This window comes from Macrobrachium rosenbergii, chromosome 4 (assembly GCF_040412425.1).
Source record: "Macrobrachium rosenbergii isolate ZJJX-2024 chromosome 4, ASM4041242v1, whole genome shotgun sequence".
Taxonomy (NCBI): domain Eukaryota; kingdom Metazoa; phylum Arthropoda; class Malacostraca; order Decapoda; family Palaemonidae; genus Macrobrachium; species Macrobrachium rosenbergii.
In genome coordinates this window covers 43987694-43996598 of record NC_089744.1, presented here as the reverse complement: position 1 = coordinate 43996598, position 8905 = coordinate 43987694, and the positions used below count along the sequence as shown (strand labels likewise).

The 8905-nt window shown below is 37.7% G+C and overlaps 1 protein-coding gene across 6 annotated transcripts in view; it reads left to right on the top strand.

Moving 5' to 3' along the window:
• Positions 1 to 8905, top strand: part of LOC136833650 (delta(24)-sterol reductase-like) — a 234321-nt gene that overhangs the window by 17499 nt on the left and 207917 nt on the right. For 2 of the 6 annotated variants that reach the window (XM_067095812.1, XM_067095820.1), the window contains one exon: positions 6786 to 6934. The exons of the other annotated variants lie outside the window; for them this stretch is intronic. The gene's annotated coding sequence lies outside the window, so the exon portion shown is untranslated. The remainder of the gene's footprint in view (positions 1 to 6785; positions 6935 to 8905) is intronic. 6 annotated transcript variants of the gene reach the window in all.

Genomic DNA, 8905 nt, shown 5'->3' with positions numbered 1-8905 from the left:
CTCGTATAAGTAGCCCTGCTCAACCGTTAGTAGCTGTTTTTGATAGTGTCCCATCATTGTGTCCTTAACCCCTAAGTGTTTAAGGCCACCACCTAAGATATCTAGAATCAGGCGATTAGAAAATTCTTAGCACTACCTTGGAAGTCTTCCATCTAGGGTCTTGCCCCTACAGCCTTTTTTTGCTTGCAAGTTCCTAGTAGAATTTCCCAAACCACTCACGAGTTCTGCTTCATTAGTGATTTGGCTCACATTCTAAGGGGAATATTACACATGTAACCATAATTGATGTTTTGAACTCCCATTTCAAGTACGCTGTGTGGATCCTCAGAAGGCCGTGTGCAGAGTTTCAGAAGTGTCTGGCAAAGCGTCAAGAAGAACCTTTGGTAGTGATGGTTCTTAGGGAAGGCTACTTTGGTTATATTTTTGCCCCTATCATCTTCCTGGTGTCCTTCTCTCCACACTCTTCACACAGAGGAGTTCAGAGTTGGGAGGGGTAGTTTGGACAGTTGTCATGCAACGAGGTCATCAAGCCATGGGCATTTCCATTCTCAACAAGTTTATTCATATTACTTCCTCCCTTTTTGATGAGTCATTCAGTTTGGTCCTAGTGGCCTTTCAGAAGGGCAAAGGATGTTTTCTGTCTACTTGTAGGACATGTATTTCCAAATCCTAGTACACCTTCAGTCAAAGAAAAGTATTCTCCTTTGTGTTGGAGTTTTTAGCAGGATGGATTCATCTGCTTGATATCAGAGTAGTTCTCTGTTTTTTGGACAAGTGGTTTGTTCTCACCAGTTTGTTTCTGACGGTCTTGAGGGTGAAGAATTATGTTTTATGTCAAACCTCAGAGCTTGTCATTTTGTTCAATGTTGACTAATCTATGCTTTTCCAGTCAGTTGTTTATCTGGGGATGACGATTAACTCTCTCTTTTTGGGAATTTTTCTAACAGAGAGAGAGATAGACAATTTTCCACCATTTTTGAGAACCTTAATGGGTTGGCCTGTAGACCTCAATCTTTTACTCTCTCCTCAGATGTTTCTGAGGCAGGTTTGGGGGCCATTCTGAGAAACATTTTATGTCAGTGAGTTAGAGGGTAAACAACCTACAGCTTTTGGCAGTATGGAATGGTCTTACGCAAGTAGAACATCTGGTTAGAGACAATACAATCGCAGTCTTTTCCGATGATTCAACCTCTCGATTCTTACATAAGACAACAAGAAGACACAGATCAAGAGATTTGTTCAGGCTAGCAAAGAAACTTCCTTTTCCTTTGGACAGAGTCCAACAGCATGATTCCTTTACCTTGTTTTGTTCTAAGGAAAAACGTCGTTATTGAAGACCAGATCAGCAGAAAAGAGCAAGGTCTTCAGTCAGATAGTCTCCACATCCTCAGGTTTGCCAGAAGTTGTGGAACCTCTGGGGAGACCCAAATACCAGTCTGTTCATGACTGCCCAAAACACTACTCTCCCAGTTTATTGCCCTCCATGCCAGGAACCTCAGGCATGGGCAGTTGATGCCTTCCTTCAAGAATGGTCGAATCTAGACCTTTATGCTTTTCCTCTGTTTGCTGTTTTGAGGAAATACTCAAGTCGTGACCTTTGCAGAACACAAGGATGATTTTGATAGCTCGTTGGTGGCCCCAAAGGGAATGGTTCCCATAACTTCCTTTCCTGGAAGTAGATGTTCCTCCTCTTCTTCCATTCAAGAAAGATCTTTTCAGACAGCCTTAATGGAGAAGATTCCATCAAACCTCCACATGCTTCATCTGACTACAAGGGGATTGTCATTGTCTGTTACGAGCTTAGGGCATTCCTAGAATGGCCAAGGAAGCAACCCTTAAGTCTAGAAGGCCCTCCACTGTTAGACTTGTTTATCAGTAACAGTGCTCAGTTTGTTGATCTTGGTGCTTGTCCAGTTATATCCAACACCTGTTCACTAGATAGCCTGATTAAAGTTCTGCCAGTATCTCGGGTACGCAAAGCAGTTGTCTGTCACAGTGATCAAAGGATACCATTTTACAATGCATTCAGTTCTGCATCTTGCTGATTGGAGTATTGCTCATGATTTAAATTATGAAGAGGTTTTCTATCTTGTGCTGGAAATTTCAATCTTCCTATCATGGTTTACGATGAAATTTAGACGTAGTCCTCCAGATTTTAACATAACCTCAGTTCGAGCCTTTTGATAGGGCATCACTTAAGAACTTTTAAGACACCTTTCTTTTAGCCCTTGCTGCGGCAGAGTGCGTTAGTGAGCTTCAAGCCCTTTCTTGTATGTGGGCTGTGTTCTAGTGGCAACCTCTCTCTTTTTTTTCATTACTTAAGAGAAAAGATATAGAAGTGTAAGTCCTTCTCAGGTTTGTGACAGTGCCTCATTTAACTGCTTTGGTAGGCAAGGAAGAAGTAGCTGTCTTATGTACAGTTAGAACTCTTAAGGGTTTACCTGGACAGACATTAACTCATGAGAGGAGAAGTTAAGTATTTATCTGTGGTGTTAGGAGACCAGACACTCTTATACCCAAGAATGCTTAAGTCAGTGCACACAGAGTTGATTCCTGAGCTTTTACCATTTTTTAAAATAATCCTCTTGGCTTCTGTACCATAAGAATGTCTTTATTTCCATTAAAACCTTTTGCTACAGAAGGTCATGCAGCTCAGGGGAGATGTAACTGTTGCTGACTCATGTTTTTTGCAAAATGTTCAAATTTAGCATGAGGTGTAAACGTCTTAGTCCTATAGTTGCGGCAGGGACGCTTTCTCCTGAATTAGATATGGTAGTAACCTTGCTTTCTATCTTATTGTTAGTTGTTAGGAAATCTCGCTATTGAATTTTGGGAGCATGAAGGTACACATTGGTGCATAGGAGTGCACCTTCATATATGAAGGTGGTACAGTAGTTGTCGTTAGTTTTGGACTGTTGGTTATGGGCTTTTGACTCAGGCAAAGGAGTCACTAGTACTCAATGAGGTAGAGTCCTTTTTTCCTTGTAATGATCCTCTGGCAAATCTCGCTACAAGGGCCTTACACCCTGTTGTGGTTCCAGTGTCTGGCGACAGTGCTTGCCAGTAAGGATCACACAACAGCCAGGAATGTTGAGAAGCTTTTCCCCTCATTAAAAAGCTTTTAGTTAGCTTAGCTGAACGTTGTATCTCTGGCCGCACTAAACCACCATTCAATGTGGTAGTCAGCTAACTTTAACAATAGGTAAGATTCATTCCAAATAATGAAAATTTCCATGATAAAATCAATTATTTGGATACTTACCTACTGTTAAAGTGGAAACCCACCCAGCCTCCCCACATCTTAGTGGGTGGTCATGAAGAATTCTAACAAGAATGTAAACATTCCAGCACCACCTGGTGGGAAACAGGTGATTACAGAGACAGTAATAGCGGGTTAGCCAAGTGTCATTTTTTTTAATGCCATTTGCACCTAATGGCTCAAAGATATAAGCTAACTTTAACAGTAGGTAAGTATCCAAATAATTAATTTTATCATGATAATTTTCATTTATCCATTAGAGTAAGAGAGAGAGAGAGATACTTGACTGAGTGCCTTTTTTTTTTTTTTTTTTTAGAAAAGTTATGCTACTGTGTTATTAATTTTTTCATATTTTCCTTTGTATAATGACTTTTTTTTATTACAACAACCAGGTACTTTATCTAGGTATATTCCGGGACAAAAATGAAAACTATCAGAATTTTTTTTTTTGGCAAATTGTTTTTGGGAAAGTGCAAAATTTTCTTGTATCGCGTAATGCATACTCATTTTACATACAATTTTCTTTGTTTTATGCCACCTTCAAAATGAATCAAAATTGAGCAATCTATAATAAAAATTGTCAGAGCTAAACATCTTTGAAGAAATAATGGATAAAGAGTTTTTGTACATAACACGTGGGTGAGTGCCACTTTTTTTACAGACAATCTGACACTACTTTGCCATTCATTTCTTCATATTTCCCTTGATGTAATTACACTTCTTTGCTCTCCAACAATTAGGTAATTTATCTGGATGTGTTCTGGAACAAAAACTAAAAACTGTATTGCAAATACTTTTTTGGGACCTTTTTTTGTAAACAAAGTTTTCTAGTATCACCTAACTTCTACTCATTATATTACATACATTAGGTTTTTAAAAATTTTCTATGCCAGTGTATAGAGCAATCATTCAACTGCATATTGAATAAAAATTTAGTAGTCTACCAACAAAATAATTTGGGGTTGCACATTTTATAAATAAAAAGGTATAAACATTTTTACACTTATTGCTTGAGTCACTGTCACTAACCTCAGATGCCACTATTTATCAGTGTTTTAGGCCATAGAGTTACGTTACCAGAAGCCAAATGCCGTTTGAATTATTGGATATTTAAGTTACCCAGGTACTTCTGGTTTACTAGATTTCCCAAATTTTATTTGAATGGAGTTTCCTACTGGGCTAGCTGTTTCCATATCAGAACCGATGTTGTTAACTGTTTCAGATGATGGTTGTGGAATTTATTCTTCCACCAATGACACCAGTAAAAGCTGATTCCCAAATGTCCATTTCCTACCTTACCCAAAAGGGATAGCACCAGCATGATTAGGGTGGCTCAAGTGTAGGCCAGAACTGCGTGATAGGATAGTGATCATTATATGAATACTATGATCCTCACTCTAAATCATCTTGGTGGGCAAGCTGGACAGAAAGCCAAGAGTTCCATCTCTAGAGCCAGCCCACACTTGGGATTCATGGGTCAGTTCTAAGAGACATTCCTGCCTTTTGAGATATCAATAATACTATCGTTATTGGATGGTTGATGTGACCCCCACAATTCCCACTACAGTACTGCCATTGCTATGAATTCTGACCTAAGCAATGATATCCCTTCTTCATAATCAAGTCAGCAAAAAGAGAAAGAGATAGCATGATTAAGAAAAGTAGATTAAATGAAGCAGTACAGTAAGAGGATTTAAAGGTGCAACTGTGGTGAAAATCTCAGCGTTGAACATATGGAAGAAAGATAATGAATGTGGAATAAGAGAATAAATAATAATGAGAATGAGAGAAAGAATAATGTGGTTCTTAACTGAGCTGGAAGCAAGGATTCATGGCCAGATGAAACTGACCCAATATGGACAGGCCATCAGCCATGCATACACCTGCTATTCATCCCTAACCTCTCCCTATAATAACCTAATCTTTAGCCAAAAACCTACCCCAACATACCACCTGGCTAAAAGACTTACTGAACTCTTCACCCTACACGTTAAAAAGGTAGTGTTGACAACTTTCGATGAAATACCTGCAACAGTGGACTCTCCCTCTACTGACATCATCACATTCGTGGACATGGAGAATCTCTTTACCAATGTTCCCATAGACCAGGCAGTCTGCCACATCATTCACAGAATATACAGGGATCAAGGTACATCGATGCTGGAGGTTCTAGAGGACATCCTAAAATCCCCACTAATAGTTTGCACAAAGAAGGACAAAGGCTCAGCCAAAGTGACTGTGTTATAGCAGGTTTCCCCTGTGGTTCTGTCACAGTGACAATACTTTCAGCTAAGTGGAAATCGAAGACAACCTTGAGACTCGACAGACCTTCGAGGAGTGTTCCGTTCACTTCACTTTGAGGTGAGTAATTAATGAACATTACCTTGCCTAAACATCCTTGTGACCCAAGCTCCAAATTAATTTCTCAGTAACTCTATAAGGAAGCATACCAACCATGGACTCTGTTTCAAAGGGTTAAAGTGAGAGCCCCAAGATATGTAAAAGGGGTATTGTTGACACCTTTGTCAAGATGACCTTCACCATTGTTCCACGTGGAGGAGAACCAGTTACTGCAAGTGATAGATCAAGTCAAGCAGATCCTCATTATTACTGAATTAGATTTTCAAAAGAGTTGAAAGATGAATAAGTGCCTTCCTCAATAAGTGTAATGAGGGAAACATTCCCTTACCAGTTGAAGTCGATATCTTAGTGCATAGTAAATACTGCCAAGATGAAGACACCCTCTGTAGAATATCAAAAGAAAACACCATCATTACCATACCTCCACTAAGATATCCTCTATCACATACCTCAGAAATCTGATGCCAATTCCTTGTAGAAGTTGTGGAAATCTTGGTCTCTGATACAGAAAGAGAGTCCATTTCCTCAAGGATTTCTACATTTCCTCAAGGATTTCTACATACAAAAATTTAAACCTAAAATAAACATTGTAAAAAAAAAAAAGTGGAATTTTTTACTAAGCATCATTAATAGAAACCAAAGATATCTCACCTCACCTATGCTGATACCTGAGCCTCCAACCTCACCAGGATCCTCCTATCCCTTACTCAGCTTAACATCAACACATACCCTACCAGCCAATAGGAGCTGAAGATGCTCTGCACATCTTGTAAACACTAGCTCAGTAAAAGATTGATCAATCAGGGTTTAGGACATACACAGAGACAAGTACCATGAACCAAGAAATTTTTTATATAAACTCTTGAAGAAGATAGAAACTTATTGGAAAAGTTTAAGCCACTAACAGCCATGTGTTCTTTAAGAGATTGAATAAAAGTGATAACCTACATCCCTTGTCACAGACTGCCTCACCATCTATTTTGATGTGTTACCAAGTAGAAACTCTGCTAAATGAGCAATTTATGATTTAATCTGAAGATTTAGGCTTTTACTTATAAACAAACATGCACTGTATTTTAAGTCTTTAGGATACAGTACTTAAATTTAATAAAATTTAATCATAGTAATCAACAGTAGCATTATGTATGACTTTTACCCTTTTCAGAAAAGGGCAGCTTATGCGTAGAGTGTTTGATGAGATATGGTGCCTCATTTTGCATTGAGACGAACTACTAGGATGGCTAGATTGGTTGCAAGCAATATTGAATGTGATTTTGGAACCAACAGCTTTGTTTTTCCCAACATGCTTTCATGGTATGTATTAAAGAAACATAACCACACCACAATAACAGATGCGAACTTGTATAATGACAAAGACAAAGAGGAAGAAAAATCATCATCTTTATCTCAGACTTTGTCATCCCCTCCTGAAGCCCCAACAACATGCTGCATGTCTGGTTGTGCTAACTGCGTTTGGATAGAATATGCAGAGCAACTGGCAAAATTTTATTGTGATGGTGGAGTTGAAGCTAAGAAGGTTATTGACAAAGATGTTACAGATCCAAATTTGAGGGCATATCTTTTAATGGAATTAAGACTGAGAGGACTGTAGAAGTTTTAGAATTCCTATACAGAAGCGTAAAGCACATGTCATTGTAACTTTTATAGTTGATACTTCAAATTGGTGTGACTCCGAAGGTGATAAAATGCATAATTTATTCAACTTCTGGAAATTCTGTGTTGAAATTTGGCTGGGGGTCACAAGTATCGAAATTATATAAATATATAAGTATAATATCATATACAGGCAGTCCTGGGTTATCGGCGGGGTTCTGTTTCTGAGGGTGTGATGATAACCGAAAATCGGCAATTTTGGCGCTTTTTCGGTTGGGGTTATCGGCACCGAAAAGCGCTGATTTTCAGTTATCGGCGCCTCTTTTAGGTGTGTATCGGCACCAATACCCAATTATCGGCGCCGATAAGCGGAAATCAGCGACTTTCGTTGCCAAAAATTGCCGATTTTCATCGCTAGACAAGCCCCATAAAACCGGATCACTGTTAACCGAGCCCACCATTAACCGAGCCCACCGTTAACCGGGGGCTGCCTGTATTAAAAAGCAAAAACTTTTGAAAACCTTGAAAGTAACCCAGTGTATAAAAGTTAGGATCATCAAAGGACATATTTTGGCTTTTGAAAAACTATGAAAGAACTTTATAAATCCTTTGTAGGGTATCATTGTTGATGCATTAAGCCTTTTATCCTCTTTGGCAGTTAGCATAGGTCACATATACTCATATATATTTGACTAAGGTCTGAATTTTTAGTAATTTTGTAAAATTACCATTCAAGGGGAAATATTAGAAGAAAAACTTTGCCCATTAAAGTAGTATGGATGCAAGCCAGAAAAGTAGAATACAGTAGTAGTAGTATAATTGAAAATTATACTATTGCTGTATTTTTATTTCCTTGGGATTCCTTCATATTTGGGAACTTACAGTAGACAGAATAATTGCTGTATGCTTTGATTTTAATTTTATAAAACAATATACTGTCCTGTACAGCAGAGGATAGGTTACTGATGTATTATTAAATTTTTAGCCCGGTACATTGATTGTTCATGTTCATACAATAGGTAACCCTCTTATTTTACTTGTGTTGTAGCACTTGAACAAGCGGAAAAACTGACTTTAGGTTTCAACTTCAGATGAAGTGGAGTCTGATTTCAAGGTGAGGCTGTAATTAAAATCTTCATTGTCTTTAGAGTACAGTATACCAGTACAGGTACTCTGTTTTTTGCACTTCATCCATTCCTTTGATGTACATTTTTACAGTGATTACAATTATTCCTTTATGAGATTTTTTTTGTGTAAATAATCAAGTATAGAAACCGTCTTAGTGATCTAGTGACAGATATAGAGTATTAAGACTTATTATTTAGGATGAAACTTACCTACTGTTAAAAATAGCTTATATTTCCATGCCAATAGGCAAGGAGATATTAGTTATCTTTAACAGTAGGTAAGTATCCAAATAATAAATTTTATTTTGAAAATTTATATAATTTTTTAGATATAATTTTTAAAAAATTATATAATTCATAATTTTTGAAAAATAATAGAACTCTGAATCAACAAAAAATACAGCTCCAAATGTGTAATATCCAAAAGTAATCTTTTACATTTTGATGAAAAAGTATGAGATCTCATAATACTTTTAGTAATTACAAATTAACTTTTCCCAAAATTTCCACTATAAATTAGCTTTCCCTCTCACAGGGATTTGAA